Source organism: Electrona antarctica (assembly GCF_951216825.1).
Source record: "Electrona antarctica genome assembly, chromosome: 14".
NCBI classification, from domain to species: domain Eukaryota; kingdom Metazoa; phylum Chordata; class Actinopteri; order Myctophiformes; family Myctophidae; genus Electrona; species Electrona antarctica.
In genome coordinates this window covers 1,974,801-1,993,266 of record NC_136795.1, presented here as the reverse complement: position 1 = coordinate 1,993,266, position 18,466 = coordinate 1,974,801, and the positions used below count along the sequence as shown (strand labels likewise).

At 48.9% G+C, this 18,466-nt stretch overlaps 1 pseudogene across 1 annotated transcript in view; it reads right to left on the bottom strand.

Moving 5' to 3' along the window:
* LOC306936373 (septin-9-like) overlaps positions 1 to 18,466 on the bottom strand; it is a 263,323-nt pseudogene that overhangs the window by 124,633 nt on the left and 120,224 nt on the right. The window contains exons 3-4 of the transcript XR_013792555.1: positions 6,966 to 7,190; positions 4,804 to 5,415 (exon numbers count right to left, since the gene is read on the bottom strand). The product of XR_013792555.1 is annotated as a septin-9-like (transcript). The remainder of the gene's footprint in view (positions 1 to 4,803; positions 5,416 to 6,965; positions 7,191 to 18,466) is intronic.

The window sequence follows — 18,466 nt, the reverse complement described above, 5'->3', positions numbered from 1 at the left end:
TGATCTGTATGTGGCGGACCCACCAACTGAAAATATGTTGTTTCAGGGACCCCCACCCCCACCCCAGAAGCAAAGATTTGAGTTAAAAACGTTCCACCGTGAAAGAATACTGAATATATTCATGCGCCATATTTTCACGATTTTTCAAAAATAGAGGATCTACGAGCTTGTAGATCAGCTATATTTCAGCAGCTACATAAAGTTTAAAATAACGTTTTTAAAGTGGTTAAAACGCCAAAGCGACAAGGATGTCGTTCCCGTCCATAATGGGTTAACCGCCAACCACGGAGCGTTGCTGGAAGTCACGCCTGGGTAAGAAAGCCCAGCGCTTTGGTACGCAGAGAGCAGAGGAAAACATCTGGCCGCATCGGAGGAGGAGGAGGAGGAGGAGGAGGAGGCGCACTCAGTGTGAGCTTTGGCGTTCACGCTCCACCGTCCCACACATGTTTGGAACATCAGGGCCGCTTGTTTGGTGGCGGGCGGGGACTCAAAGCCACCTCACGGGCAGCTCTTCAGGTGAAAGAGTAGGCCTACAGGGCTTGGCGTTTTGGTTTACCTCAAATGGTAAATGGTAAATGGTGCATTTATATAGCGCCTTTATCCAAGGCGCTTTACATAGATTGTGCATTACATTCACCCATTCACACACACATTCATACACCGATTGCGGCGGAAGCCATGCAAGGTACCAACCAGCACATCGGGAGCAATTTGGGGTTCAGTGTCTTGCCCAAGGACACTTCGACATGTAGCCAGGAGGAGCCGGGATTCGAACCGCCGACCCATGGATCATTGGACGACCTGCTCTACCTCTTGAGCCACAGTCGCCACCTCAGTGCTGCGATACAGTACATGAACCCTGAGGGTAGTTTCTGAAGCAAGACGTCGAAATAGAACACGACGGCAGACAATATATAATATTATTCGACCAAAATATGTGTTTTTTCTAAAATAGCAGATCTACAAGCGTGTTATGAGCTTGTAGATCAGCCGTTTGAAGGAATAGGGCTTAAGTGGTTAAATAAGGTTAAGTTCAGCCTTGACTGGCCTAACGTTCCAGGCACCTAGGATGGTAATCCAGCCTGACAGAGTGTCGCGGGTTTGAGTCCCGCTCGCGACGAACTTTGCTGCGTGTCTTCCCCCCCATCCCTCTCCCCGTTTCCTGTCAACTTGCTGTGAATCTATCAATAAAGGCAAAAAGCCTAAAAAATATCTTTAAAAATAATAATAATAATAATAATAATGATAATAAGGTTAAGTTCAGTTTATTTGCTTATTCGTTGTACAATAAAAGTGAAATGTTTTGTTTTCAAATATTGTACTTTAATTTTGTGGTTTTATATACATTTCTTTTTTTTTAACGATTTTAAAGGTTCTCAAATATAAGCGTTAATCAAATCTAAGTTTTAACAAAATATGGTAATCAATGGTAATCTACGACTACAAAATCGGACTCAAAACTAAGTATTCAGTATCTGTCGATCAGGCACTGCTGAAAACATCCCAGTCTTGTCAACATGATCACACAGACACACACACAGGAGTTGTCTGTCCAATGCACCGATATGTGGGTCAACAGGATCACTGAGTGCATTTATACTACTGTCCATTCATCGACACACAGGTTCTGTCTGATTCAATCACACACCAAACGTAACGGTATGCTACCACTGAACACACTGCCCACCACCAGGACGGTATCACAGTAAAGTAACGTATGCTACCACTCAACACTGCCGACCACCAGGACGGTAACGTATGCTACCACTCAACACACTGCCCACCACCAGGACGGTATTACAGTAAAGTAACGTATGCTACCACTCAACACACTGCCCACCACCAGGACGGTATCACAGTAAAGTAACGTATGCTACCACTCAACACACTGCCCACCACCAGGACGGTATCACAGTAAAGTAACGTATGCTACCACTCAACACACTGCCCACCACCAGGACGGTATCACAGTAAAGTAACGTATGCTACCACTCAACACACTGCCCACCACCAGGACGGTATTACAGTAAAGTAACGTATGCTACCACTCAACACACTGCCCACCACCAGGACGGTATCACAGTAAAGTAACGTATGCTACCACTCAACACACTGCCCACCACCAGGACGGTATTACAGTAAAGTAACGTATGCTACCACTCAACACACTGCCCACCACCAGGACGGTATTACAGTAAAGTAACGTATGCTACCACTCAACACACTGCCCACCACCAGGACGGTATCACAGTAAAGTAACGTATGCTACCACTCAACACACTGCCCACCACCAGGACGGTATCACAGTAAAGTAACGTATGCTACCACTCAACACACTGCCCACCACCAGGACGGTATCACAGTAAAGTAACGTATGCTACCACTCAACACACTGCCCACCACCAGGACGGTATTACAGTAAAGTAACGTATGCTACCACTCAACACACTGCCCACCACCAGGACGGTATCACAGTAAAGTAACGTATGCTACCACTCAACACACTGCCCACCACCAGGACGGTATCACAGTAAAGTAACGTATGCTACCACTCAACACACTGCCCACCACCAGGACGGTATTACAGTAAAGTAACGTATGCTACCACTCAACACACTGCCCACCACCAGGACGGTATCACAGTAAAGTAACGTATGCTACCACTCAACACACTGCCCACCACCAGGACGGTATCACAGTAAAGTAACGTATGCTACCACTCAACACACTGCCCACCACCAGGACGGTATCACAGTAAAGTAACGTATGCTACCACTCAACACACTGCCCACCACCAGGACGGTATCACAGTAAAGTAACGTATGCTACCACTCAACACACTGCCCACCACCAGGACGGTATCACAGTAAAGTAACGTATGCTACCACTCAACACACTGCCCACCACCAGGACGGTATCACAGTAAAGTAACGTATGCTACCACTCAACACACTGCCCACCACCAGGACGGTATCACAGTAAAGTAACGTATGCTACCACTCAACACACTGCCCACCACCAGGACGGTATCACAGTAAAGTAACGTATGCTACCACTCAACACACTGCCCACCACCAGGACGGTATTACAGTAAAGTAACGTATGCTACCACTCAACACACTGCCCACCACCAGGACGGTATTACAGTAAAGTAACGTATGCTACCACTCAACACACTCCCCACCACCAGGACGGTATTACAGTAAAGTAACGTATGCTACCACTCAACACACTGCCGACCACCAGGACGGTATTACAGTAAAGTAACGTATGCTACCACTCAACACACTGCCCACCACCAGGACGGTATTACAGTAACGTAACGTATGCTACCACTCAACACACTGCCCACCACCAGGACGGTATTACAGTAAAGTCACTATCCGTTTGCTTATCCCATTTGGGCCTGACGTCGAAATAAAAAAAATGTCTGAAATACCCATGTCTGAAACACCCATGTTTCTATATCAGTGGTGCTCAATATTTCTTGTCAAGGACCCCAAAAAATATATGTATTTGGCCACCGAGCCCCATATGAAAATAAGTTGTTCCAGGGACCTCCCAGAAGCAAAGATTTGAGTTAAAAACATTGCTCTGAGATTTGCGCCCCATTTTCACGATTTTTCAAAAAATAGCAGACCTACAAGTTCATAGCGCGGCACTCGGTGCCGCGCTATGAGCTTGTAGATCTGCTATTATAACATAATGCTTAAAACGCCAAAAAGCGGTTCCCGCCCAAAATGGGTTATTTGATTGAAGAGTGATCTGGTCTCATCATGTGTGCTTTTGGGTCCAGTAGCTGCTTCCAGTTATCTGTCCACAACAACGTCCCAACTGTATGTGACGGCTGGCCTGGGACCAGTCAGTCCTGTTGGACTCATCATCACCATCCTCATCCCTGACCTACATCCACAGATCTCTAGTCAGGGCTGATGAGCTCACAAGGAGGGAACACTAAAGGCCGCTACGTGTCCCGATACAGAGCAACGCTGTGAGGTCAGTGGGGTCAGACATCAAGGTGGGAAATGCGTTAAAAAGGAAGCAGCAGCTGAATGGTTACCACATGGGCTCCAATGCCTGACAAGAGCTCGTATGATTCCATTCCCATTTGCATGTCACAGCCAAGATCTCTCCCCGTTTCCTATCTCTCTACAGCGATTATCAGATAAAGGCAGAAAAGCCCACAAAAAATAACATACATAACATGTTTTAACATAGCAGATATCATCATCATCACTTTTCGACCGCGGTCGAGATCATGGATTCCAAAATGCTACGCCACACTTCCCGGTCCTTCATTGCCACCCCCAGTTCCTGCCTACTGAAGCATGTGTCCCTAGCGATGACATCAGGGATGCTTTGAGGCAGGACTCCAGAGAAGAAGGGACGATATAACCTCATTGTCAGCTCTGTAGCAGTGGCCGGCAAACTGCGCTCTTCTGGATCGGACCAGTGAAGAAACACGGGTAAGGTTGCCGTATATTAGATAGATTATAGCAGATATAACTGATATGTCCAACTAGTCACTCACTGTACCATGTTTAACTGTTACCATCCACATGGTGTCATCTGAATTGAACTGAATCATCACCACACTGAATTAGGGGGAAACTCCTAGGACCATATTGAGGGTCTACTACATTCACAGCCCGCATCATCAAAATTGTCTTGCATAATAAATATATCATAGTGAAATGATCACACAAACACAGACACGAAAAGCAGTGGCATTTCACCACGAAGCATCCCTTAATGAAAGGCGTATTGGTTTGTATAAACGAGCACACAGGATCAGGTACTCACGGTCAGTGGTCCTGGCCGCGGGGGTAGTCTCCGTGACGACGGGGGGAGAGTCCATCCTGTCCAGGTCGGGCAGAGGCCCGCTGGGGGCCGGCGGGGGCGGGGCCGCGGCGTGGCCGTTATTCTCCATCGCCCTGCCCGTCTGCGGTGGCGTCCCCCCGTCCGGCTGCCTGAACACGGGCATGTCCGGCCTCCTGCCGGGACCCCCCTCCACGGGGCTGACGCTGGGGGAGGAGGTCTGCTGCTGCTCCCCCCCGGCTCCCAGTCCTCTCCGCTGGGAGGGCTCCGGGATCCTGGAGGAGGTGGTGGTGGTGGAGGAGGCTGTGGAGGAGGAGGAGGAGCTGAGCTGGGAGTCCGTCCTCCGGGGAGGCGCGGGGGGCTCATGGTGGGAGCGCTGAGACGCCCTGCTTGCGGAGGAGGAGGAGGACGGGGGTCCGTCGTGAGGCGCCGTGGCGGCGGCACCCCCCCCGCCCCCACCCCCGCGGCCCACATCGGGGCGCTTGAGGCCGAAGCGGGCGATGCCGGCGCTCGGGGAGTTGTCGATCTGCTTGGAGGAGACCTCGATGGACATCTCTGTGCGCCGAGACGAGGACAGGTCCGCGTTGCGACCTCCTCCTGCTTGGGGAGAAAACAATACCCATAATCTAAATAATCTTCCACCGTAGTCTGAAAAACCCACCTCTTCAGACTCCATCATGGCCCGTAGCACTTGCCCTAGCGCCTTAGATAGCACTTTATGTAGACTTAGATAGCATTTTATACAGACGTATAGCATGTTGCATAGACAGCACTAGAATTGCTTTTTATGTAGTCGTAGCACTTTATAGTATATATGTATATGGTATAGTATATTATATATGTATAGTTTATACATTTCATTAGAGAAGATATATTCCACTGTTCTTAGCTTACGCATGTTTCATGTTAACTACTTTGTATGTACCGGTATGTGATGTATTGCCATGCTTTTTGTTCTTGCTTATTGTAAATCGCTCTGGATTAATAGCGTCTGCTAAATGCCTAAATTGTAAATAATGTACAATGGGTAGTAAAACAGTAGTCTAGTGGTCAGGAGGTGCCATGCACATCCTAAAGGTCTCAACGGGTGCTCGAACAAAAGAGATAAGCTTAAAGAGAAGGAGGAAGTCTGCACACCGTTTGACTGCTCGAAAAATAATGAATTACCAAATAGCGGGCCTTCGTCAGGTATACACACGTAATCACTGAGTGAGCGCACCCGGGGACATCGCCCCAATTTAGGATTGACCGTTGCAACCTTACAGTTAACGGTTACTATTTCAGGGTTCAAATGAGCAAAAGTAGCAGATCTACAAGCGTGTTGCTTCGTGCCGCGCTTGTTACCAACAATTCGAACACGAGAAATGTGTGTTTGGCGGAGCAGTTAGAAAGAGTAGGTTCTCGTTTTCCTCGTGCCCGGCGGCAGGACGGCTGTATCTCAGAAACGACATTGAGGGGCAGTTTCTGGCCCAGACAAGCGTTTTCAACGGCCTGTAGCAGGCGCTGTGATACTCGCGGTCGGCTTTATCCACCATCGACCGAGAGAACAACAACCAGTGAAGACACCACACACAGCAGTTTGTCACAGGAACATCCGATTTAGGATATTTGGCTCTTCAAAGTAAGTGTTACGCGCGATAAAACCCTGGCAGTACGCGATCGAGGGATTAATTAATGCTAGCGGTAAATGGGTTAGATGGGTCCCAGGGACATTGTACGAGTCCTACTTCAACGACAAAGAGTAAAGTAAAATGGTAAATGGTGCATTTATATAGCGCCTGTATCTAAGGCGCTTTACATAGATTGAATGCACATTCACTCATTCACACACACATTCATACACCGATGGCGGTGGAAACCATGCAAGGCACCAACCAGCACATCAGGAGCAATTAGGGGTTCAGTGTCTTGCTCAAGGACACTTTGACATGTACTCTGGGGGAGCCCGGGTTCGAACTGGCAACCTTGCGGTTACCATCCAGCCACTCTACCCCTGAGCCACCGCCGCCCCCATGTACAGAGTACAGTATTGCATCCCAGGACCCCCGGAGGGGGACATGATTGTGTCCTTCCTCAATTTAGCGAGTCTAAGAATGCAGGCTATTTGCATCACTGATATAAACCGTATAATAAAGGGCCTACCATACCCGACAGATCCATGCGCCTCATGCTGCTCTTGGGGGAGCGGGGGTTGGAGGAGGCGTCCGACATGGGGGAGGTCCTGGAGGAGGAGGAGTAGTCGGAGGAGTTGAAGCTCCTCTGGGAGGTGACGGAGGAGGCCGAGGAGCGCAGGGGGTTGGTGTTCCGCCGTGACAGCGGCGACGGGTGCGAGGCCGATTCAGACTCCTCCACCTCGAACGACCGCTTCAGCGCTGGAAGGAAGGAAGGAACACAGGAGGGAAGGAAAGAGAGAAGAGGGTCAGGCGGGACAAAACAAAATAAAACACTGGACCACTCCGTCACACACGTCATGAGCCACATTGAATGTGCATTACACAGTTCCACTATGAAGGGGTGACCGCGTGTTCGAAATAATAATAATAATAATAACGAATTGCATTTTTATAGCGCTTTTCCAAGTGCTCAAAGCGCTTTACAATGGTTCATTCATTCATACATTGGGAGGTGAAGCGGCGAACAGTCGACGCCAGCGTCCTCACTTCCCACATTCACACACCAACGGTGGCGAGCTCACACCGACCGACTCATTGAAATAATATTTGCACGGCAGATCTAACGAAATGAAGCGCCCTTGCGTACCGTCTGCCGCCAGTACCAACATTTACTAGCTCTGGTGTCACGTACTTCAAATGTTTATCTGCATCCTGTAAGTAGACTTACAAATAAAACAATAAAACTAGTGTTGACTAATCATTACAAGTGGCTCTTATTGTGAAGAGGAAGTAAGTTTTGGTTGTAACCAAGCTGCCATGATAAGCTGTTACATGTCGGATGCCGTTCACAGTGCTGGTCTAACCAAGTGAACAAGAATACACGTGGATTAAACACAAGCTTTTAGTACAAGTTCATATATATATATACACGATTTGAAAAACCATGCATCTGTGACTGAAACAATGTACACCCTTTGGAAGTACAGTTTAACATGGAACCTCCACGGCATTAACTTATTCTGTACGGGAACCCCTTTTGGTGTTTCAAGCATTATGTTATTTTTTTTGAAAAATCCCGAAAATGTGGCACAAATCTTTGAAGATATATTCTTTCAGAGCGAACCGTTTTAGCTCAAATCTCTGCTCCTGTGGTAGGTCCCTGGAACAACATATTTTCAGATGGGGGTCAGTGGCCAATTACATATAATTCTGGGGGTCCTTGACATGAAAATGTTGAGAACCACTGACACTGAAACTGTCATGATTTAGAAGACATGACTTGTAGAATCGTCCTCCGGTCTAAATGGGTTAACCCTTTAGTTTTGGGCGGGAACCCCTTTTGGTGTTAGCATTATGTTATGCTTTAGCTATTGAAAAATAGCAGATCTACAAGCTCATAGCGCGCCACCGAGTGGCGCGCTATGAGCTTGTAGGTCTGCTATTTTTGAAAAACCGAAGAACCACTGACATAGAAACATAGCTTTTTCAGAAAACTGTCAGGATGTAGAAGACATTTTTAGAATCTGATCTCAGGTCAAATTGGGTTAAGAGAGTAGTTTGTTTTATCTGACTGTCTCATGCTGAATAAAGTAACGTTGTGGTAGAGTAGAAACGTCCGCCCGCAGTGTGCAGCAACCAAGCAACATCTCCTTGTTGGTGCTCCCCTGAGAACGAGCCCCAAAACAAGTGATATGCACCCCTGAATATGAAGTCACTTCGAGTCGAGTGACTTAGTAAGATTTGGGGGTTTTTTCCCCCTCAACTTATTTTCCAACTCAACGAGGACACTCAGAGATCACTCTCCCATCCTGATCGGGGGTGCTGCGGTGCATGGAGCGGTCAGAGAGTTCATATTCCTCTGGGTGCACACCACTGAGGAGGACCTCACCTGGGCAGTGAGTGCAGACACACCACTGAGGAGGACCTCACCTGGGCAGTGAGTGCAGACACACCACTGAGGAGGACCTCACCTGGGCAGTGAGTGCAGACACACCACTGAGGAGGACCTCACCTGGGCAGTGAGTGCAGACACACCACTGAGGAGGACCTCGCCTGGGCAGTGAGTGCAGACACACCACTGAGGAGGACCTCACCTGGGCAGTGAGTGCAGACACACCACTGAGGAGGACCTCACCTGGGCAGTGAGTGCAGACACACCACTGAGGAGGACCTCACCTGGGCAGTGAGTGCAGACACACCACTGAGGAGGACCTCACCTGGGCAGTGAGTGCAGACACACCACTGAGGAGGACCTCACCTGGGCAGTGAGTGCAGACACACCACTGAGGAGGACCTCACCTGGGCAGTGAGTGCAGACACACCACTGAGGAGGACCTCACCTGGGCAGTGAGTGCAGACACACCACTGAGGACCTCACCTGGGCAGTGAGTGCAGACAGACATGGTGAAGAAAGCACAACGACGGACGCCTCTACTCTCTCAGGATGGAAACTGAAGGAAGCTGGCATGGGTCCCAAATTCCTAAATAAGCTTTCTACAGAGAGAGCCTCCTGACTGGCTGCTTGCTTCACTGCCTGGTACGGCAGCTGCACCGACCTCAACCACACAAGGCCATGCAGAGGTTTGTGTGTAGACAAGCCCCCTCCACCCTCCACCCCTCCCCCATCCAAGCCCTGTATGACGAACGCCATGTCAGCAAAGCTCGAGGAATCATGAAGGAATCAAGCCATCCCAACCACAGACAGACCGCTTGAGATGCTACTGCATGGAAGACGGCTACGCAGTGTCAAAGCTACTGGACATAAACTGGCAAAAAAGCGTATTTCCCCGAACAATCAGATCCTGTACATGAACTGATAGGAACCAGAGCGAACAAGGGCAAAGGAAAACACTAGCAGACGCTTAGCAAAAGCAGTTGTAAACTCATGACGCGTAACTTGTGATGCGTTGATGAGCTCATGAGCCTGTAGATCAGCTATTTAAAAAAAGATATATATAGGTTTAGAAGTTTTAACTGATTTTGATGCCATGTTAAAACATTTTCCAGGGAGGCCCCTGGCACCCTCTCAAGGACCCCCCAGGGTCCTTGTTGGACCCCACTTTGAGAACAACTGCATTATTTTGTATTTACTGCACGAGCCAATAAGATAATTGTGAACATCTGGTATAGTACATTTTGTTCAACACCTGGAAAATAACGGCATGTTTTCTCTAACAAGTTTAGCTGGCGGTCAAAATAAAATACCACAAAATAGATGCTAAAAGTTGCAAAGCAGCTGCCAATTACACAAGGAGATGTATTATACTGTAGACTGTATGAGCGTCAGGAAATACAGGATAAAAATGGCATAGTTGTTTTAAAACCCATTTTGGGCGGGAACCCCTTTTGGTGTTAGCATTATGTTATGCTTTAGCCCAGGGGTGGGCAACTTTGACGATGGAGAGGGCCACTATATTTCCACACTCACTCCCTAGGGCCATATATTACTGTCGTAGCAAAAATAGCCGATCTACAAGCTCAAAACGCGTCGCAGCGCGACGCGTTTTGAGCTTGTAGATCGGCAATTTTTGCTATATTCGAATTGAAATCTTTTTTTGCTATTTTTGAATTGGAATCCTGAAAATTAACATTTTTATGTCATTTCAAATGCCTTTAATTATACTTGTGTTGAGCATTGAGCTACTAATTAATAAAAGTAATTACAGTGAGTCATGTTTTGCATGTCGTAGAATTGTAAACAGCTGAAACCAATAATATATCAGTATTCTGACATTAACCTGAGGGCCACATTAAGTGACGGTGGGGGCCGCATGTGGCCCCCGGGCCGCCAGTTGCCCAGCCCTGCTTTAGCTATTGAAAAATAGCAGATCTACAAGCTCATAGCGCGCCACTTGGTGGCGCGCTACAAACTTGTAGGTCTGCTATTTTTGAAAAAGCGAAGAACGACTGACATAGAAACATAGCTTTTTCAGAAAACTGTCAGGATGTAGAAGACATTTTTAGAATCTGATCTCAGGCCTAAATGGATTAAATCAATAAATATACGCTTATGTATGACGAAAATATAAGCCAAATCAGTGGTTCTCAATGTGGGGTCCAGGTGCTATAAATGCTGTGTGAATCTAGCATGAATGCTATCCAAGTTGCTCACATCACAAACTGATATTGTGAGCTGAGCAGGTTATGTAGATTGGCTATTTTCAAAATGGCCAAAATGTGTAATGTATGTTTTGAAATAAGAAAAGTAAAGTTTTCACATTTAAAAATAAATACATAAAATACAATTCATGCGTCTGAGATGTAGTGGAGTAGACATTTAAAAAATATTTTTTTTTTAATTAAAAAAAAACTCAAATTTGTACTTGTACAATACTTGAGTAAATGTACTTTACACCACATGATTACCAGTCATTAAGCTATTAATTTCGGTATAATAAAAAAAAAAGTGTATTAATTTATCATTTATCAAATAATGATAATGAATGACCTCATTATCATTATTTGATAAATGATAAATTAATAAACTTTTTTTTAAGATAATTTGACAATATTATAGTGATTTGACTCCACGCACCCACCTGTGAGCCAGTGTGGAGGCAGCAGTAGCTGTAGCCCTGCTACCCCCATGAGAAGCATCAAGTCACAGACCACCACCCCCCCACTGCCCCACGATGCAGCTGCACCGGGGGGCCGCCCAGCATTCACCCCCCCAGCCCCAGGTTGTCCCTGTCTGTTATCCACAGCATCATCCTTACCCTTCTTCACGCGTTTCATAACGGACAACATGTCTCTCATTGAATGAATTCTCTTCCAAAAAAACAAAACAAAACAAACACTCCTGCTGCAGTGTGAGAAACTACTACTAAAACTGGCTGTTGTTCGTTTGGGAGTTAAGGGACGCCAAACTATTCAATAACGTCAACAAGAACAGTCATGGAGTGGCGTCGTGCACACTCGATAATAGAACTATCAAACAAACAAACGACTACTCGGACAAGTTGAGTTCCCTGCTGCAAACTCCCCGAGTTAATTCCACTGTAGGTGTAGTGTTAGGGCAAGTAAGTGGTATAAAAGCTCTAAAACTGCCTGTTTGTTGTATTCATAAAGCCTACACGCCGTCTATCATCATCCTCCTCCACACGCGACACTTTCTTCCAGGTATTAAAACCTCGCGTCGTCGCAGAAAAGAAAGCCAGCTGGTTTCTATTCGCTGCTCAGCGCGCAGATCCGGTCCAGAGCCCCGCCCCCCTAACTACTGTGTCCGCCGGTTGTTGTACACGCACGGCGCGTGGCACCGTTTCCGTATCCGCCCCAGAGCCAAAACCGGATCTGCAACGTGCAGAACGACTCGATCCCTCCCCCAGTCTAGTCTACTCTACTGTCTTAGGCCCAATCCCAATCCACTCCCTTGCTGACTCAATGAGCCCTCACTGACTTAGCTGCGCGTTCATGTGAAGTCTGCGAGGGCTTGAGGGATGTCCCATTTGAAATCGGTAAGTCAGTGAGGGCTCAGCCCCGCCCCTTTATGTGCCCTTTGCCAAAGTCAGCATCGATGCTGACTTTAGCTGACTTTGGCAAAGAAATTACCCACAGTTCATAGCGTTACCAGGGGAATGAGGGGGATCCCCCGAACGTCAATCATTTAAGTATGCAAATTAGTTATGTACCGCGGTTAGAATGTCAACAAACACAATAGTGCTTTCTCACTGTTCTCAAAGGGAGACGGAATGGAAGGATAGGCTATATATTTAATAATAATAATAAGGGAAACATGATGAGAAATGACTAATGAGCAAAGTCAAATAATATGGAAATGCAATTTATGATGAATATTATTATATATGAATATTATTACAACCCCTATCACACAGGAAAGTGTATTTATGAAACTAATAATAAAACGACATAAATAGACATGATAGACATGTCATGCATGTAGGCACTGGCTGTGAATAAGGACAGGTTTTATAAAGTGATGCAAAGTGTCATGAATGGCGGACTCATCTTCAAAGTGCTGTCCCATTCCTTTCACAACAATTTGGAGCCCTTGCAGCCTCTCACCCTCAAGCACTTATACAGCTGACGTCACTAAAGTCAATGAGGGTTCAGGGCTCAGGGCTTGAGGGAGGCAATTGGGATTGGGCCTTATTATCAATCATCCACACAGAGCTATACTTTCTATTGGTCACGTGATGCCAGCTGCATACAATTACACAAAATTATGAGGTAATTATAATAATATTAATCTGACTTTAAGGTTACTGATCATCTACAGCTGTAATCTGAGTTCCCAGAAGTTTTTATTGATTTATTGTATTTTTTGCGACTAGGGGGGGGGGCCAGAAAAACTACTACAGCTGTGGCTTTTGAATCTTTTTGTGTACCCCAGAGGCAAAATAGCTGTAATGTATCACTCATCACACTCGTATAATATTATTTATTCTTTACTAATGCCAAATAAAATACAGCCACTTTTTCCACACATTCACCATTTATTCAAAAATAGCAACAAAAATAAACAGTACGGTCTTTATTTTAAATACATAGTGTGGCCATACCATTTCAGTGTTAAATTCCAGTTTTGACGTCAGCACGTTCCATTTGAAACGCCACAATGGCAAATATCTCTTCCCATTCAATTACAGTAGGCCTTAGTTGTGCAAATCATCTTTTGATGTTTAACACGTTTTACAGATCAGCAGGTTCACACACAGTTTGCCAATGTTTTATCACTTATCATTAAACATATAATAGGCCTAAAATAATAAAAAATACAAACATTCTCTTGGGTGTTCTCATTCTCACACACACCTTATCTAGTTGCTACCGGTATGCACCCCCCACCCTGTGGGGCAGTCGTGTTGAAGTTAACCCATTTATGTCCTGACAGTTTTCTGAAATACCTATGTTTCTGTATCAGTGGTACTCAATATTTCATGTCAAGGACCCCAAAAAATATACTGTATGTAATTGGCCACCGACCCCCAACTGAAAATATGTTGTTCCAGGGACCCTCCAGAAGCAAAGATTTGAGTTAAAAACGTTCGCTCTGAAAGAATATATATTCAAAGATTTGCACCACATTTTCACGACTTTTCAAAAATAGCAGACCTACAAGCTCGTAGCGCGCCACTCGGTGGCGCGCTATGAGCTTGTAGATCTGCTATTTTTCAATAGCTAAAGTATAACGTAACGCTTAAAACACCAAAAGGGGTTCCCGCCCAAAATGGGTGAATAGCACATAGGTTATTGCCAATTTACTGATGGCGTTGCCATGCATGTAGTCTGTATTTTGACATGCTCTACTGTCTTTGGCGACTGAACTTCCCTTGCGGGATCAGTGAAGGTCTTATGAAACACAGATCTGCATTATCCAGACAGAGCCAGATGCCAGAGGGGTGGCGATTCATTTACAATTTACAATTTAGCAGACGCTCTTAATCCAGAGCGATTTACAGTAAGCAACACATGGCAATACATCAAATACATAGAAATGGTCAACTAGGATCAAAAGTAAACTAAGAACCTAACATCTGTCTAACAGTAGAATATCTGTACAATGAAACCTATAAGTATACACTGGGGCGCTGCCAGGTCGTTCATTCCCAGTTCACCGCTCTGATCCGTGAAGGAGTATTCTCCAGGGCTTGCTCCAAGTGTGCCCTCCCCTCTAGCAGAAAGCACGCTGGCTGGGTCAGGTTACATACACACTGCCAGTCCTCTGGACCAGAAAGCATGCTGGCTGGGCCAGGTTACAAACACACTGCCAGTCCTCTGGACCAGAAAGCACGCTGGCTGGGCCAGGTTAAACATACACACTGCCAGTCCTCTGGACCAGAAAGCACGCTGGCTGGGCCAGGTTAAACATACACACTGCCAGTCCTCTGGACCAGAAAGCACGCTGGCTGGGTCAGGTTACAAACATACACACTGCCAGTCCTCTAGAGCAGAAAGCACGCTGGCTGGGCCAGGTTACACATACACACTGCCAGTCCTCTAGACCAGAAAGCATGCTGGCTGGGCCAGGTTACATATACACACTGCCAGTGTCAGGTCATTCATTCATTCATTCCACACCACTCGATCCGGTTCACACTTGAACACAAACCACTCCAGTCCAGCAGCCAGCCAGTTGCCTCCACGCTCTCCGTGTTTTATAGTGGTTACTGTTGTCAGACAGCAGGCCTCTCTTAAAACTCATTAAGCCGCCAGAACGCACCTGTCTGTGTCACCTTGAAAAATAGCAGATCTACAACCTTGTAGTAGATCTGCTATTTTAGAAGAATCGTGAAAACGTGTGCAAATATTTGAATATATTCTTTCACAGCAAACTTTTTTTTTAACTCATATCTTTGCTTCTGTGGGTTGATCCCTGGCTGGAACAACATATTTTCACATGGGGGTCGGCGGCCGAGTACATAATTGTTTGGGGGTCCTTGACATGAAATAGTTTGAGAACCACTGATAAACAGTAAAAATATAGGTTCTTCAAAGACATTTGTAGAATCAGTCTCAGGTCTCTCATGGGTTAACCCTGGCCAGCGGTTTGCTCCGCATCATGTCAGATGACGTGGGGGTGGATGGGGGGGGTGGATAGGGGGGTGAAACCTGGATCACCTCAGCATGCCTGGCAGATAGATCCAAACAGCTCCACAGAAACGAGGCCCCGGCCCCACATAAACACCCCATGCATGCGTGCAGCCATGATAGAGCAGGCAGCAGGCATCTGGGCCTGCTTCCACATGGGCCAGCAGCCAGCAGCCAGCAGCCAGCAGCCAGCAGCCAGCCAGCAGCCAGCAGCCAGCAGCCAGCCAGCAGCCAGCAGCCAGCCAGCCAGCCAGCATCCAGCAGCCAGCATCCAGCAGCCAGCAGCCAGCCAGCCAGCCAGCAGCCAGCCAGCCAGCAGCCAGTCAGCCAGCAGCCAGCCAGCCAGCCAGCAGCCAGCCAGCCAGCCAGCAGCCAGCCAGCCAGCAGCCAGTCAGCCAGCAGCCAGCCAGCCAGCCAGCAGCCAGCCAGCCAGCCAGCAGCCAGCCAGCCAGCAGCCAGCCAGCCAGCCAGCAGCCAGCCAGCCAGCAGCCAGCCAGCCAGCCAGCAGCCAGCATCCAGCCAGCAGCCAGCAGCCAGCAGCCAGCATCCAGCCAGCATACAGCAGCCAGCCAGCAGCCAGCAGCCAGCAGCCAGCATCCAGCCAGCATACAGCAGCCAGCCAGCAGCCAGCATCCAGCCAGCATACAGCAGCCAGCCAGCAGCCAGCAGCCAGCAGCCAGCATCCAGCCAGCATACAGCAGCCAGCCAGCAGCCAGCAGCCAGCATCCAGCCAGCATAGAGCAGCCAGCCAGCAGCCAGCAGCCAGCAGCCAGCATCCAGCCAGCATAGAGCAGCCAGCCAGCAGCCAGCAGCCAGCAGCCAGCATCCAGTCAGCAGCCAGTCAGCAGCCAGCATCCAGCCAGCATACAGCAGCCAGCCAGCATCCAGTCAGCAGCCAGCATTCAGCCAGCATACAGCAGCCAGCCAGCAGCCGGCAGCCAGCATCCAGTCAGCAGCCAGTCAGCAGCCAGCATCCAGCCAGCATACAGCATCCAGTCAGCAGCCAGTCAGCAGCCAGCATCCAGCCAGCATACAGCATCCAGCCAGCATACAGCATCCAGTCAGCAGCCAGCATACAGCATCCAGTCAGCAGCCAGTCAGCAGCCAGCATACAGCATCCAGTCAGCAGCCAGTCAGCAGCCAGCATACAGCATCCAGTCAGCAGCCAGTCAGCAGCCAGCATACAGCATCCAGTCAGCAGCCAGTCAGCAGCCAGCATCCAGCCAGCATACAGCATCCAGTCAGCAGCCAGCATACAGCATCCAGTCAGCAGCCAGTCAGCAGCCAGCATCCAGTCAGCAGCCAGCATTCAGCCAGCATACAGCAGCCAGCATTCAGCCAGCATACAGCAGCCAGCCAGCATACAGCAGCCAGCCAGCAGCCAGCATCCAGCCAGCATACAGCAGCCAGCCAGCATCCAGCCAGCATACAGCAGCCAGCCAGCATCCAGCCAGCATCCAGCAGCCAGCCAGCATCCAGCCAGCATACAGCAGCCAGCCAGCAGCCAGCCAGCATACAGCAGCCAGCCAGCATCCAGCCAGCATACAGCAGCCAGCCAGCAGCCAGCCAGCATACAGCAGCCAGCCAGCATCCAGCCAGCATACAGCAGCCAGCCAGCAGCCAGCCAGCATACAGCAGCCAGCATTCAGCCAGCATACAGCAGCCAGCCAGCATCCAGCATCCAGCCAGCATACAGCAGCCAGCATCCAGCCAGCATACAGCAGCCAGCCAGCATCCAGCAGCCAGCCAGCAGCCAGCCAACAGCCAGTCAGCATCCAGCCAGCATCCAGCCAGCATACAGCAGCCAGCCAGCATACAGCAGCCAGCCAGCATCCAGCCAGCATACAGCAGCCAGCCAGCATACAGCAGCCAGCCAGCAGCCAGCAGCCAGCATCCAGTCAGCAGCCAGTCAGCAGCCAGCATCCAGCCAGCATCCAGTCAGCAGCCAGTCAGCAGCCAGCATCCAGCCAGCATCCAGTCAGCAGCCAGTCAGCAGCCAGCATCCAGCCAGCATACAGCAGCCAGTCAGCCAGCATCCAGCCAGCATACAGCAGCCAGCCAGTCAGCCAGCATCCAGCCAGCATACAGCAGCCAGCCAGTCAGCAGCCAGCCAGTCAGCCAGCATCCAGCCAGCATCCAGCCAGCATACAGCAGCCAGCCAGCAGCCAGCCAGCATACAGCAGCCAGCATTCAGCCAGCATACAGCAGCCAGCCAGCAGCCAGCATCCAGCCAGCATACAGCAGCCAGCCAGCATCCAGCCAGCATACAGCAGCCAGCCAGCATCCAGCCAGCATACAGCATCCAGCCAGCATCCAGCCAGCATACAGCAGCCAGCCAGCATCCAGCCAGCATACAGCAGCCAGCCAGCATCCAGCCAGCATACAGCAGCCAGCCAGCATACAGCAGCCAGCCAGCAGCCAGCAGCCAGCATCCAGTCAGCAGCCAGTCAGCAGCCAGCATCCAGCCAGCATCCAGTCAGCAGCCAGTCAGCAGCCAGCATCCAGCCAGCATACAGCAGCCAGTCAGCCAGCATCCAGCCAGCATACAGCAGCCAGCCAGTCAGCCAGCATCCAGCCAGCATACAGCAGCCAGCCAGTCAGCAGCCAGCCAGTCAGCCAGCATCCAGCCAGCATACAGCATCCAGCAGCCAGTCAGCAGCCAGTCAGCAGCCAGCCAGCCAGCCAGCCAGCCAGCAGCCAGCCAGCCAGCCAGGCAGGCCACATGCAGCACGAGGGAAGACCCCAGGCCTCCCTCACTAGGACACAGTGCATGCGTATACGGGTCGTTTCAGCAGGGATCGGTGTCAAATAGCTCGGTATAATCACCACCATGTTGGATCCAGTTAAAGCGAAGGATATACCGAGCGAGAAAGCGGGACGGTTACCAGGATTCCATGAGGGTTGTAGTAAGTCTTTTAAGGGCATTGTAGTACGAGCTGAAACTGAAACTGTGGAAACCAAATAAGTAACTACGTGTAATGTATTCC